Genomic DNA, 16476 nt, shown 5'->3' with positions numbered 1-16476 from the left:
TTTTTACTGGTCTTTACTAGTCAATTATGTGGGTCTATAACTTAAAATTCATGTAAATGTTTGCAGTTGCAGAAGCTACATCTGTGTGAGTAAAAAAAGCAGCATCTTTGTTATAACATGGTTGATAAAAGTAAGCATTTATTTGTGCAGTAGGCAGAGTTCACTAATCTGGGACTAGAAAATCATTTCTGTTGCTAGGTTGTTACTAAGAGCCTGATTATTTGCCACAGTGGTAAACTCGGTTCCATTACACATAGGAGTCCACTGACGTGAAGTTGCCACAAAGTGAGCACTAAGTGTGCGAAGACCCTCTTGGAATTGCTCGGATTATTATGATTCTCATTACACTAAAATTGCCTTTTTGAGGGCCTATCTTGACATCATGGCCTCAAACCTACATGAAGTTGGCCATTTTAATTTTCACTTGAAAATTTTGCTCATTTTTGGGTTAGGGCGGCACCTCAAATTTCCATGCCTCACCATGAAACAGGAAGTTGGGTTTAAGTTGCGTGTAACTTGCCATACTTTGTTCAATCTACCCCAAATTTCACAGGTTTGGCAACAGGCCTGAAAACATCTATATTCCAGTATATAGATATAATCATAGTGCCACCTATTGGCAACAGGAAATTATGTGTTTCATCCAAGGTTGATCTGATTCACCTCAGAAGTGGTCAGACAAGCATTAAGATCATAATGGTGACTGTGAGTCTTCATGGGATGCCCTTGCTGTGGCGCCATGGTGAAGTTCGATGCTTCGCCGTCAAACAGGAAGTTGTTGTAACTCCCACATGCACTGTCCAATCTGCCTCACACTTAAGCGTCGTGGCCTGAATACATCGACATGCCAATATTCAGTCTCTGTCATAACACCACCTACTTGAAACAGGAAATGACGTGTTTTTCATTAATTTACTCCTCGTAGTACCTTAACAAAGATCCATTTCACGTTAGGTCAGAAAAGTGACGCACATAATTGTCCAGTCTGAGGACAAAGGACTTAAGCCTCTTTGGGTGTGTCTGTGCAGGTGGCTGCCTTCATCCATGATGGAAATGTGCAACTGATGAGCAGTAACGGACCTCTGACTCATTCATTATGTGTCTGACGGTCATGCAGTTGCAGAACTGTCATGACTTGGAACCAAGGTCCCTTGCCACTGGAACAAAATTAAGAAGTTAAAAAGTAATTCAGCTTTGTTCAGTTGTTCAAAAATAACTTCTTATTAGTAGTCAAAAATCATCAGAGGCTCAAGGCAGCAGTCTTTAATGCTGGCAGAAAGGAGCTTGATAGCTGTTCAAAGTGTACACAGGTTACACCAGAAGCACTCTGATCAATACTGGCTTGTGACCTTCTTATAATAACCCCTTGGGACTGTAGTTTTTCCACGCCTGTTTGAACATTTCATTGGCCTTCAACATTACACCATTATGACATTGTTTTAGGCCTATAGGCCATCCCTAGACATTGCACCAGTATTTTCATCTCTTTAAGTTTGAAAGCCCCTAGGAATATGTCCAGACATGTAGAGACATGTCTGGGCAGGTTTCAGACCCTTAGGGTATGCCTGGTAATGCCCTACCTTTCTTTTAACACATTCTCTTTACATTTTACACCATTGTTTCCTAATTCTTCTAGGCTATATTTTTTTTTAACTGTGGTTTTTTTTTAACATTGGTTCTTTACACCCTTATTTCTTAACTCTTCCTTGTAGCACTAAAAATTATATATTTTCTTCACACATACATAACTACTTTATATGGTGACCTTTAACACACATTACCACTATTATTTTTTCCTAATCATATAGTAAGTATTAATAATATCACTTTTACACATTCTTAATACCATCAGCATTGCTTATCAGTCAGAGGCTAATTTCAATACACCTCCGAACATTATACTTTAATGTACATCACATGTCTGAAAAATTATACTACATTCTTCCGTTTGTCACCAAAGACACACAGTCATTGTGACAGGTTTACAACCATGTTAATACTAACAAGGATCCATATGCAGGATGATATATGAGCCCCATGAGAGAGCATGCAGGAAGGTACTGTTTAACAATATTTCAAAGAAATGTGAGGTCAAAGCCTTGCTATTGGGTTACAGTACATTTCATTGTGCTAGATAGTGAAAGTATACGTGGCGAACTTAAATGATACTTAAGTGTAAGAATATGTGATCAAGTGACAGTGAGGATATATCTTATGATCAGTGTCCCATGTAATTTCTTTCCAGTGTCCATAATGAATCAAGCGGTTTGTAATGTGGTGCTCCAGTGTAGGTGACAGTATTATGCATCAGGTTATTGAGTCTATGGACTTGCTGGGGGGCTTGTGGGTGAGAGGTTAAGGTCGTCGAGGACAGGTGTTCCCTGCAGGTGAGACACTGAAGCTTTCATGTCCTCCAGTTGTTTAGTGAGCTGGTGCCTTTCTTGCAAGAGGGTGTTGTTCTCAAGCAGGAGGGTGGTATTTTCCTGTTGGAGCTTATTCTTTGCCATCTCAAGGAGGCGTTTGTCCTGCTGCCACCACTCCAGCTCCTAGGTGTACAGGCGTGCACTGATAGAATACTGGTGTGCCTTCTGTCGTGTTTTCATTTTCCAACGCAGTCAGTGAAGAAGCACAGTCTCTTCCTGGGTTTTGGTGGCAAGGAGGCTTTTAAACAGGTCAGAAGCATACTACCTAAAGCTTCTGGATCCTCTGGCTCTTGAACTGGGGCACTATGTTGGGTTGATGTGGGGCCTACCCCCAAGGGTGGAACTTGAGTTGATGTGTACGGTTATATTCATTGAGCATGTACTGCATCTCATGTTCATTATCTTGAAGCAGATCTTTCTCATAGCTATCAACCATTTCCTCAGTGGGGTTGACCAATAGGTCTTTGTATAATGTCAGCTTTTGGCGTACTCAGGCCTCAGGGTCAGTTGTAGTGTTGCCACCTTGCTCTTGCTGTCTAGGTGGGATTTTCTGGGACCATGAGGATGCCTGCGGGTGAGTTGATGTAGGTGCATGTACAGATGAATCCTCATTCTTGTTGGAAGTGATGCAGTGTCTCCATGCAGTGTCTCCATCCTTCTTCACTGGTTGTGGTGTCCGCTTGTCCATCATGCCGAGTGGTGGTGGGTGTTGGTAGCTGCCTGGTCCAGGTTTCTGCATTGCCATGCAGGGTGGCGGTGGGTGTTGGTAGCTGCCTGGTCCAGGTTTCTGCATTGGCATGCAGGGTGGTGGTGGAGGCTGTTGGTATCTGTCAGGTCCAGGCTGCTGCATCGGCATGCAGGCACCCAACTACTGGTATTCATCCTGTTCTTTGTCCTGCTTTTATCCATTCCTCTCCTATAGCATGGTGGTCCTCATTATAGGCTCCTGATTTCATGCTATGTATATATTATGTATGTATGTACTATGTATATATCTTTTGCGGAAGGCATTCCGCAAAAGGTAGATGCATTCACACTATATTTTTTCAAATCTTTATTCTATTGTTCTTCGAATCTTTATTCTTATTCTTCCATACGTTTTTCGGCATCTAACTACTCCCACATACTTTGTGCTAGAAAAACCATTCAACCACCAAAATGTTCAGCTCATTCAGGACATTATTGCTTGCATTCAACTTTTTCATACTATTTATACTTTATATTCAACTTTTTGTGTAAACTTTTCCCCATTCAAATGAATGGACGGAATGTTCAAATCCTTGAAAACATCAGCCTCTTTGAACTTTAATTACTTCAGCATACTTTGTGCTAGAGACTTTGTTTAAACTTTAAACAGGTCCCAATAAGTTCAGCCATTAAGCTTTTTGACTTAACTTTTTGATATCTTGCACAGTTTTTGAAAAACAGCAGTTTATATTTCATGCTCATTTCTGGCAGTTTCTGAGTTTATAATGGGTGTGTACTGCGCTGGCTAGAGTGGTTCACCACGTCACTCAACTTTTTCTCAAATTTTTGTGCTTCAAGTCTTCTCTTGCCCACATTTTCACTTCTCACACACAATTTATGCTTCAATCTGTAGATATTTTTGTGCTCTGTCACACGGTGTGACTCCCTAAGCCATAGGATTTATGGTTTTTGAGGTAGCAGCCTCTGATCACCAAGAGGAGCTCTCAACTGCTCAATTGATCTCCATATCAGTTCTCCTCAGACATTATCCAACCAGGCCAGTTTTTAAACTGCCATACTGTGGTCATTTTTCACTTTATCTACACAAATAACACGTCTGTGTTCAGTTAACCCTTCAAAGCCTACATAGACAAAAAAATGCCTGGACATAGATTTATAATTTTGCCAGCTCTGAGCTTAATCTTTCAGTCAGTATCAAGTGTTTTACATCCAATAATTCAGTGGAACCTACCCCTTTTTTCTGGTACAGTGTTAAGTCACTATCATTCATTACCTCTGTGTGAGGATACCATATTTGACATGCCCAGTGAAAAAAACTTGAATGACTCCATAGTCAACCAATGAATTTTGTTTTTTTCATTGTGAAAAGTTGTAATTAGGTGTTTTGGAACTCTATATGTAGTTTGGTGCTAATATATCTTTTCCTCAGTGAGTTACAGCTCAGTTACTTCTCCATTTACGACATCACTCCAGGCCTAGTAATAGACCCACAATATACTGAGCTACAGTGACTTTTTCAAAAAATAGAATTTTAATTCATTCAACACAACAACTTTTTTGATAAAATGAAATTATAAAACTTATCTTTAAATCCATCAGTGCAAACACTCGTGCAGTTTTCCCACTTAAGTCCTCCTTATTCAAGATATTCTGATGTGACCCAAAAAATTTCCTCTCCTATTGTTTTTTCTGGCAATGCCTTGCAAAAAAGGAAGTTTTCTCTGATTGCGTCTCCATCCACAAAACGCACATTGGCCAAGAGTTGAGCATGTCCATTAATATCAGTAGACTCATCAAGTTGCAATGCAAATTTCTTACTGATACGGATCTTTTCCAAAACCACACTTTCGATGTCTGCAGACATGTCATCAATATGTCTGGAAACTGTGTTATCTGAGAGAGGGACTTTGGCTATTTCTTTAGCTGCTTCAGGTCTGAGCATCTCATTTACAATGGCTTTGCAGGCGGGAAGTATTAATGCCTCTGCCACAGTGTGCGACATTTTTGACTTAGCTACAAGTTCAGCAATGTGGTAGCTAGCTTTAAGGGCTCTCTCATTTACCTTTGTGGTTTTTCTCATGAAAGTTGCCCGTTTCTCCATGTGTTCACGCAGGCGAACAAAATAGTCCGCATTCTTGTTTTGAAGTGAAGGGTGTTTCGTTTGGAGATACTGCTAAAGCTTACTTGGGACCATAGCACTGTTGGATAGCTTTTCACCACACACCAAGCACCTTTCTTTCCTTTTCAAAAACTTCTCCATCACTGTCACCGTATAGTCTCACTAGCCACAATGCCACTGTCACCGCCACCTGACGCATCCATGCATCACTAATTCTCTTGTCTCAAAGTCCAAAGCAATTAGCTACCTGCTGCCACCTACTAATATGGAAGAGTATTACATGGTTACTCTGCCGAAAAACACTGGTGGGGCACACTGACACCTCTCTGGTGTCCATCCATTTTATGAACAACAGCTCCTGTTCCTTGATCCATTTAATGGAACCCCTGGCGTTTTTTTTGGTCAGGGCATTCACTGTTGTTCTTGGGGTGTCTCTTTGGGTGTCCCAGTAAGTGCCACATGCAACATAGTCCCACTCATAAAGTGCTCTGAAAAGCTTAGGACTAGTGTAGAAATTGTCACAGTAGAGGTGATATCCTCTCCCCAGATGTGCCTCGTCCATGAGTGACATGACCACGTCATAAGAGAGTCCCTGTCCAGAAGTGAACCTACTCTTGCCTATATAAATTGTGAAGTCAGTTGTGTAGCCATTGCTGGAGTTGGCCAGCACAAAAAGCTTCACCCCCCCACTTTGTAGGCTTCTCCTTCATATACTGGCGTATGCCAATATTGGCTTTTGTGGCAACCATGTGCTTGTCGATCGCAACTTGTTTCCTGGGTTGCCACAGAGCTTTGCACGTAGCCCTGATGTTGCAGTAGAGTGGCTTGAGACGGTGCAGTGGATCATAATTGGGACTTCCCTTTTTCTGGTCATTGATGACATCTTTGTCTGGGTCACTCGTGCACATTTCTTGCAATGGCCAAGAACCTGTCTCTGGTCATTACAGTGCGGGGAAAGGAAACACTGAAAATATAACACTGCCTCCAGTAATCCACAAGTCTGGCAAGTTTGAGGATGGCCATGTAAAACAATAACCCAACATAATGAAAAAACTCAGTGGGCTGCAGTGGTTGAAAAACAAACCATTTTAATTTTTTCCCTTTCGCAATCTCTTTAACAGCAATGATGTTTGTGTGCTGGCAGATTGTTGTCACCTCTTTGAGAGAAAAAATTCTCTGAATAGCCTGACTGGTGGATTGTCCTCACCGATCAGGGTCTGCAGACCAGGAGGTCTTTTGGGGCAGAAACTGGGAAGCCTGTGCAATTTGTCCAGCTCCTCAACATCTTTACACCTTTCTCGGTCAGCTGGGGCTTGCGATGGAAGGCGTCCATGCTCTCTCCCTCTTCCACGCCCACTCCTTCCTCCTCTCCCCCGTCTCCATGGTGATGTGGTGGATTGTCGTGAGGATGATGCAGTTGATTTTGATGCTCCTGTTGATGATGGTGTTGTTGATGATGGTGCTGTTGATGATGCTGTTGTTGAAGTGGAAGGTGGGCCAGATGATACAGTGAGGGGTGCAGAGTTTTGCAGGGCAGATGGGGCAATCTCATCATCTAAGCTAAAGGCAAAAAATAGTGTAAAAAAAGTGTAATTCTCATTTGTTTCAATTCATAATAACATTTTCATCATTACTTATATCAGCACTTACATTAATTTTCAATTGAGTATTTTTACTTAGCTGTATAAAGACAAAAACACACTCTTCAACATCTGCTAGCTCTACCCATAGTAGTTCATTACAGCCAGAACACTTTCCCTCTCTTTTGCGCGCACCCCGCTCAAAGTATTATTTAGACATAATTGGACTGAGACAGACAAGGAGAGATACATGCAGACTGAGATAGAGAGACAGACAAAGATAGACAGATAGATCAGATAGATAGATAGACACATACAGACAGACCTACACATCTGCTAGCTTTATTCATGCTAGTTCATTACGGTCTGGCAACTTTCTCTCTCTATTTTGAGCGTGCCCGCGAATTGATAATCAATAGTAATTTTACACAAAATTTTATTAAAATAGCATAATTACACACAAGAATGATGAGCAAAATTGTGTTTTTCATTGCACAATGAGACAAATGAATTGGTACAACATAGCCTGTCATTACATTACTTACTTTTCATCTTCAAACGGATCAATGCTCTCCTCATAGTCCTCGTCCGTGTGCCAGCTGTCAGGGTCTGAGTCGCTGTCATGTCCATTGTCCTCGTCTTCATCAAATAAAATGTCTAAAACCTGTTTTACATTCACTGGACATTGGATTCACACACAGTTCAACAGTTTTCACTTCAAACGGGTTTTAGAGCAGTGTTAGTCAGGAGTAACTTGGCAGCTTATTTCAGTTGGTGACAGAAAACACACCCACACACAGATTTTCAAAGTAAAACATCAGGCCAGATACTGGAATACACAGAGAAAGAGGACACTTTAACACAACATATGTACTGTTTACACTCACAGACAGACAAACAGACACACACAACTATCATCTATATATTATACAACAAGTAGTTCCGACCAAGCAGTCTGATTGGTCAACAAGACATTTAGAACGTGCTAGTGCAAGATTACACTCAAGGGTATCCTTTAACGTCATTTGAGCAAAGGGCCTCAGCTTTCTCCATCAGCTTTGCTGGTGACACGGTGCTATAACTGGTGCTATAACTTAAAATTCATGTAAAAGTTTGCGGTTGCAGAAGCTACATCTGTGTGAGTAAATAAATGCAGCGTCTTTGTTATAACGTGGTTGATAAAAGTAAGCATTTATTTGTGCAGTAGGCTATTGATTTAGTTAAGTAAATTCCGAGACCTCGATAAAGCATTAACATCAGCTAGAGTGGGACTAGAAAATCATTTCTGTTGCTAGGTCGTTACAGTTATTAGTCAGACCCCATGTATTTCCATGGAAACAAGAAAAACACTCACCAAAAACTTTTAATTTTGAGAGCAAATTGCTCCTCGACATGAGCAGATTTTGATTATACATTTTACTTTGTTGGTAATAGTTGTATAATCGCAATATTATACTTGAAGGTGTGCTTTAACGTCATTTGAGTTTCAGTTAATATCAGTTAATATTGCTTAATTAACACATGGGCCATTCTGTTGGATTCCTCTTACACAGAGATCACTGATTGGTAAATTATCTTTAAGCAGTGTTTAAGACTTCATACCTCTTTCTGTCCATTTTAACTGTTTGTGTCAAACCCTCAGCAGCTGATTTTTACCTTTCAGCTGTTTCTAGTGTTTCTAATTTGCAAAAATGTCTAAAAACGTGCTTTTGCTTTGTGATTATGTGGTATTGTGTGCATATTGATGAGAGGTTCAATGATTTTCTAATGAATGAACACTTTTTTCTCTCTCTCTTTTTCCTACTCAATTAGCTGAACTGATTTGTTTATTGTGATTGACTTGTTTAGATCTCTCTTCTTTTTTTACTCAATTAGTTGAACTGTTTTGTTTATTGTGATGGATTTGTTTATATCTCTCTTTTAAATTTTAATCAATTAAATCAACTGATTTCACATTTTTTCCTGAAATGGTCATGATTACTGGGGGGGTCTTAATACACCAAATGGCTTCCTCTGCCTCTACCACTCGATCATCATCAAGGAGGATTTCCCAGATGCCATCCTTTGCAGATTCATAGCCACCGAGAACGCTAACAGCCATGAGTTAGTTGAGGAGTCCCAAACATCTTTTTAAGCCAGAAATCACCCATGGTGCTTTACATTGATTTTTGTCAGTTTCCATCTTAGAGACACGTGTGTGTGTGCACGTGCCCATATGCGATCTCAGTGCTCGTTAGGAGGCTAAACTTCTGCCACTTCCCAGCACTGACAGAGGCCAGTGCTGCCTCCCCCACAGAGTCAGCTTCACTCTGGGGTTGTCCTTCAACCAAAAGAAAGTAAGAATTTTATACTCTTTTAGTCTCTCATGGCTACAACATATTATTGTAATTGAGTCTTTTTTGGCTGTTTGTGTTGTTCATCAGATTGACATTTAGAGTAGCGGTCCTCAGGGGCACCTGCTGTTTCCCGCTCAATAACGTTTTAGTACAAATGTTTATTTGTTTATATTATTCTTTAACCAGTAAACTTGGGGTGTTTAAAAGAACTAAATAATCTGTCAATAGATGATGTTTATGGCCCATGAAACAATAAACACTACTTATCATTCAAAAAAAGTTATAGGCTTGAGTGAATTTACTTTTTGTGATAGAAAAGTGTTTCCTGGGTAAAACATCGCATGAGTAACATATCCACGCAATATTTTGGTTCTGATCTGTGGTGTCCACTAGCCATTGACACAGTCGGACATATCAGACTTGTACAGGCTCATGGAAAATTGTCTTATTACTGTCATCCTGCATTACTGCATTTGACCCAGTTCTCACCCAATTATGATTTTTTTTTTACAGTTTTAAGACACCTCCACCACCTCACCACACACCAACATTAAGCCAGTGCCATTGATGGCATCGCGAAGTGGGGTCTCCACGGATAGAGGCTGGAGAAGGCGATGAGCCTGCACCTGGCCACTCTCAGGAAATATCCAATTCAGGGTTTGGGGCTGTTCCTCAATGGCCACCACACAGGTACAGGTGGGGGCCGAAAAAAAAGGAGAATCTGGTTTCGTGTACCTAATCTGTTTTAAAGCCATTCTGAAACAAAACAAACAAACACACACTTTAGTTAGTTTGGGATTTTAGACTGTCTCTATCGACTGTTACAGATTTATCAGCTAAGAGCTAGCCCATTAATTTTTCCAGAAATGTCATGTTACCTATTGAACTTAGTCAAAGGGCACCAGTCTTATAATGTGCCAGACAGCCTTTACACCATTCAGCATTATATAAGTATTTTATAGACCTATTCATATATTTGTATTATGCTAGTTTTGACAGTGAAAACAACATTCACCTTTCACTATCGTTGTCCATCATTTTCAACAGTTTGTAATATATTTTTAATACTTGTATGAAGATGCTTATGATGACGCTTGTGTCCTTGCGGTTGCCATAGTGATGGTACCAGCGCAGACAGAAGTGTCAGCAGCCGTTAATAGCTGGTAGATCTCTAAACTTCCAGAGAGCTAATCTTTATATACTATATATTTAAAAAAATATTTAAACATTTGTGTGTTTTGTTTCAGAATGGCTCCTAAAAACACTACATTTAGCAAACCCATCAATACACATGTCAGCGGTGTGTGTGGAGGACCAGTGCTTTACAGAAAGTGGAGGGGTGCTGTCTGGTGTTAGAAAAGACAATGTAGTTGCAGCATTTGTTTGTCATAGGTTTATATTTCACCAACAAGCCATCCCTTTTTGTGTTTAGTCATTATTTTCCTTGTATATTTTTGTTTTATGTGTATTTATTTTGTGAGCTTTTATTTTGCTAATGTTTTTCCTCACTTCTGATGAGCACGTTTTTAGAAATGTTTGCAAATTAATGAAAAAGGGAAAATATTCTAATATCACATTTACATAAGTATTCAGAACCAGGCAGGTTTAACTGATCAGAATGACCCATTACTTAATGTGCAGATGTCAGTTGTGTGTGTGCGCACGCATGTGTGTGTGTGTGTGTATGTGTCTGTCTGGTTGTGTGTGTAAACAGGACATGTTGTGTTTAAGTGTCCTTTTCTTTCTTTGTGTATTTCGGCGTCTGGCTCTGTTAAACCCCTAATGTTTTATTTTGAAAATCTGTGTGCATAAATGTGTTTTCTATCACCAACTGATTTTGACAGAGAAGTAACTCCTGATTAAAACTGCTCTAAAACCTGTTTGAAGTGAAAACTGTTGAACTGTGTGTGAATCCACATCTTCTGGTGGTGTGGAGACAGTTTGTAGCAGGATTTTGATAGAATAGTAAGTCAAGACATAAAGATCAGCTGATCACAAACGTTTACAAATCACAATATATTTCAAACATGAAAGAGGATGTAAATATATAATGGAGGTAGAAGGATTGTGAATGATAATTAATTCAGAAGTTTAGGAAATATAACAGTGAAAACCCATTCTCAATGGTAAATATGAACAAAAGATGCATTGTTAGGAAACAGCATCCCTCCACTTTCTGTAAAGCAAATTCAGGTAATCAAAAATTGATGAAGAGCTATGCAAACAGTAAGATGTGTGACATTATCAAGCAGTGACTCTCATAACTTGTTCCTGAAAGGTAATACCTGAAATGATGTATGTAATAATTCTATCAACCATGAACATCTTTGCAACTATTATTTGTATATTTATTAGTTAATGAACAAAGACTGGTGGTGTATTTATTGCCACTGAGAATGATAGTCACCCAAAATACATATTTATGAAGTTACAGTAAACTATTGACAAGTTTTGAACACTGACACCATTATCACAAAAGCAAGTTAAACTAATATGCACATATTCCAGTGCATGTAGCCTAAGAAATACCTGTTTTTGGGTCATCAATTTAAGTCTCAACAGGTTGCTGTCTTTTCTTAGATCTTGAGGATCCTGTATAATAAGGAATTATGAGAATATTGATAATAGAATACTGACAGCTAACTGATAACACACCTTCACTGTTTGAATGTAAGCCATCTAGATAGACTTCCGTACGTTACCTAATCATAACAGTGCACTGCATTACAGTTTGTTTCACTGGTGGTACTGAGAGAGAAAACATTTAATCACTTAGTTTGTAAGTTTGTCTTAACATTGCTAAAATGTGAACTGAGCATGAAAATTCTGCACTGTATTATCTTTTAATTCCACTTTTTTATAAAGACACTTAAGACATCTAGTATCTTTTGTGTGTGAACTACCTGTTTTAAGATAATCATTGAGACTCAACAGGTTGCAGCATTTTCTTTGATCTTGAGGATCTTGTTCAAATAAGGAATAATTAGTATATTAATACAAGATAATGTCAGTTAGTAGGCAACATAGCACACTATCAGCCTCTTAATTGATAGTGCAGATAAAGAAAGCACTGTGTACAATGTATTTCTTAAACTAGCTAGAGTGATTAGAAAATTCTGTACTTTGTCTTGGCCACACACAAACAGTATCTTTCTCAGCTGTTACAGTAATACTTACCATTTGTATCTGCAACTTTGAAATAAAAGCATCATATTTTTTTTAGATGTTCCAAATGTTTTCAGCCTATGGAAGCTCATGTCCACTGGTATAAGAAAAAAACTGCTCACATTAAGTCAAAGAGATAGTAAGTCATAATCATGAGATGATATGTTGAAACTGAGATAATAATTTGAAAAAGTCTGCATGCACTCCAGTGTATTGTTATCCTAACTATGACAATATGTTATCTGTAACCATGTCAGTGACCAGATTGTGACCTAGTTGCTGTTCAATGAAGATTGCCACTTCAGCCACATCATTTTTATTCTGTCTACACAAGGGTATGTTTGCGCCATATAATCCAGTGTGAATCAGCAAGCAAATTAAGTATTTCATCTGTTGTAAAGCCCTGTTTAAAATAGTCTTCAATGTGCTCACAATTCATTTCATTGTCAAGTTGACTAGGAGAACTCATGCCAAAGAACTGCTCCTTTGAGTGTTGTGTGAAAGTATCTTATAATTTCGACATGATCTCATAATTATGGCTTTTTATCTCATAATTTCGATGTATCATCTCATAATTTCAATTTATCTCAATTTCGAAATTATGAGATAATGTCAAAATTACTAGATAATAATTTGAAATTATGAGATAATGTCGAAATTGTGAGATTAAAAAATTATAATTAAGAGATGATGTTGAAATTATGAGATAGATTGAAATCGTGAGATAATGTCAAAATTACAAAATAAGATGTAATTATGAGATAAGAAGTCATAATTATGAGATAATAAGTTGAAATCATGAGATAAAAAGTCAAAATTATGAGATAAAAAGTCATAACTATAAGTCGAAATTATGAGATAATTTAAATTGAGATAAATTGAAATTATGAGATGATACATCGAAATTATGAGATAAAAAGCCATAATTATCTCATAATTTCGACTTATAATTGTGACTTTTTATCTCATAATTTCAATATATGTCATAATTTCAACTTATTATCTCATAATTATGACTTCTTATCTCATAATTACATCTTATTTTGTAATTTTGACATTATCTCACGATTTCAATCTATCTCATAATTTCAACATCATCTCTTAATTATAATTTTTTAATCTCACAATTTCGACATTATCTCATAATTTCAATTTATTATCTAGTAATTTTGACATTATCTCATAATTTCGATTTACTATCTCAGAATTTTGATGTTATCTCATAATTTTGACTTTTTATCTCATGATTTTGACTTAACACAGGCACTTTTTTTTTATACTGGCAGAAATGGGCTTCCATATCAGCCTGAGATGCTCTGTTATGGTGAGAAAGCTGACAGTCAGAGGTCGTCAAATGTTAAATGTTATTAGGTCACTCTATCTGACCTGATAACATTTGACCATCAAATACAATACTGACCATCAAATACAATATTTTCACAATTTTGATGAAGAGCCACACTACAGTTAACATTGTCATAGACTAGCAAATAAGATTTTTGTCTGTTAAAAGACTGTGACAATGATGAATAGCTGTCTTTGTCAAATTCATGAAATTCTCAACAAGGCTGAACGATAAGATTGGGAAGAGTAATTAATTGTTCCTTACTTAAAACATTTACATTCACTTCAACTATTACAGTAACTGAACATTAGAAAAACGTAATGCAGAGAGAGCTATAGCAGGTTTAAACGCCCTCCTGATGCTGGCACTCATTTCACAACCCTGAATATTAGCATAGCTTTCAACTTTCTGCCTGAGTCCAGCCCAATACATGTGAGTGGCAGGTAAATCAAGCAAATATAAGTGTCAAAAAGGCAGTCTACTCCCTAAAAATGCTGTAATGGCATCTAAAAATTGAAGTTTGCTAACAATACTGTTCAACACTCTACAGTGACAAGCTAGGTAGTGTTAGCATTAGCGAACAGTGCTAATAACCATGTCATGTCAAATCATGAAAAAACGACTGAGGTGGCTGCAAAAATATAACAGATGGTGGCTTACATCATTATTAATTAAAAACAGTTTGTTGTATTACTTACTTATTTAGTTTCCATTGCTTTCTCACTCACGCTCACTCATCCAGCTCTGGTAGTCCTCTCCTCTGCTCTGTTGCTAAAGACAGCGTGGCCGTGGGGCTAAGTGGGGGGGAATGGTAGTTGTGGGGACCGCTGGAGTCTGGAAAGGTGTGTCCCTCCCTCATTTCTGACTAGGGATGAGATAATGAAATTAGAAATACATTCAAGAGGAAAATATGTCTCTGATGACATGAATTTAACAGCTGTTTCAATCTTAGCTTAGCTCACATCAGGAACTTGGACTCATTACAGACCTTCAAATCACCAATCAAGACCCACCTGTTCAACCTGGCATTTACATAACTACAACTTTATTTAACTTACTAATTTTTATTTACTGTTTCTCTTTTCTTTTGTTATATTGTTAAGCGTCTTTGAGTGTCTTGAAAAGTGCTATAGAAATTTGATGTATTATTATTAGTAGTAGTAATAATAATAATAATAATACAACTATTATTATCATTATTATTATTATTATTACTACATGAATATTTTTTTCTGAGATGAGAAGTGATTTTGAGCAGTTGGTGACAGGCTTATGCGTTTCTGTCCCCATTCAATTAAATTCAATTTTATTTATATAGCGCCGTATCACAACAAAAGTCATCTCAAGGCACTTTTCATATAGAGCAGGTCTAGGCCATACTCTTTAAAATAGGTATTTACAGAGAGAGACCCAACAAATCCCACCATGAGCAAGCACTAGGCGACAGTGGCAAGGAAAAACTTCCTTTTAAGAGGCAGAAACCTCGAGCAGAACTGGATTTAGGGTGGGTCGGCCATCTGCCTTGACCGGTTGGGTTAATTATAGCAGCAGGTGTTGAGTGGAGTTGCAGATCAGACTCTACAGCTCCAGAGGCAGAAATACCTGCAGAAAGAGACAGAAGAGGAGAGAGAGACGGAAGAGCACAATACTACAGAAAAGGGAAGATATTGAGTTAGTAACATGTGGATATGAATCCATACTGTGGAGAGAGAGAGAGAGAGAAGCTCAGTGCATCATGGGAGATCTCCTGACAGTCTAAGCCTATAGCAGCATAACTAAGGGATGGTTCACGCCTGAGCCAACCCTAACTATAAGCTTTATCAAAGAGGAAAGTTTTAAGCCGACTCTTAAAGGTACAGAGGGTGTCTGCCTCCCGGACCGAAACTGGGAGAAAAGTCCATAGTAGAGGAGCCTGATAACTGAAGGCTCCGCCTCCCATTCGAACCAGCAGTAAACCAGTATTCTGGGAGCGCCATCCCCTCCATTTCACTGATAGCTAAAAATAATAAAATATAGGCTGATGATAAGTGGAGCCAGGTGTGCAAATAGGCAGGGCAGGTGAGTGAGGACAGGGAGAAATGTCTTTACACATCTGGTGTGCAGCAAGAGCAAGATGAGTCAAGGAAGGAATATGGCCATGGAACAGTGATCTGAGGCTGGAGACAGAGACCCAAGGAAACAGAGGGTCAGATTGTTACTGTATCCTACCCTTGAGGGATGGATTCCAGACATCCCTCTGGAAGAAAGAAACAAGTCCAGCAGGTGAGGTATTAGGGTATTAGAATTATTAGGAGGAGTTCAAGAGGTGCACAGAGCTAAATCTGACACAGTAGAGGCTGAGACCTTGATATTGCTATGGCAACCTGTGAGTGCAGTTGGACACAAACAGGTGATTGTGATCAGCTGATCTCTGATGTCTGTGCTGTTTATCAAACTCTTGACTTACTTTTCTGTCAAAATCCTGCTACAAACTGTCTCCACACCACATAGAAGACATAGATTCACACACAGACAGTTTTCACTATCAACTATCATCTATATATTAGCAGATGAGCCATTCTGGTCTTACACAGAGATCACTGATCTGTGAATTATCTTTAAGCAGTGTTTAAGATTTCATACCTCTTTCTCTCCATTTTAACTTTGAGTCAAACCCTCGGTGGCTGATTTTACCTTTCAACTGTTTCTACCTCTTTTACAATTTAACTTCCAACTTTTGATTCTGCAATTAGCTGTTTTTCCTTTCTGCTTCCATCCCTGTTTGGGTTGTAACTACTCCTGCATACTTTCTGCTACAGCA

At 38.6% G+C, this 16476-nt stretch overlaps 1 long non-coding RNA gene across 1 annotated transcript; it reads right to left on the bottom strand.

Moving 5' to 3' along the window:
• Nucleotides 1-1248: 1248 nt before the first annotated feature.
• LOC127143094 (uncharacterized) lies at nucleotides 1249-12947 on the bottom strand. Its single transcript, XR_007814281.1, has 2 exons — nucleotides 7376-12947; nucleotides 1249-6810 (listed from the first exon to the last, which is right to left on the bottom strand). It is a non-coding gene; the product is annotated as an uncharacterized LOC127143094 (long non-coding RNA).
• Between the last annotated feature and the right edge of the window lie 3529 nt (nucleotides 12948-16476).

Source organism: Lates calcarifer, linkage group LG12 (genome assembly GCF_001640805.2).
Source record: "Lates calcarifer isolate ASB-BC8 linkage group LG12, TLL_Latcal_v3, whole genome shotgun sequence".
Lineage (NCBI taxonomy): Eukaryota > Metazoa > Chordata > Actinopteri > Centropomidae > Lates > Lates calcarifer.
This window is presented reverse-complemented; position numbering and strand designations above follow the sequence as displayed.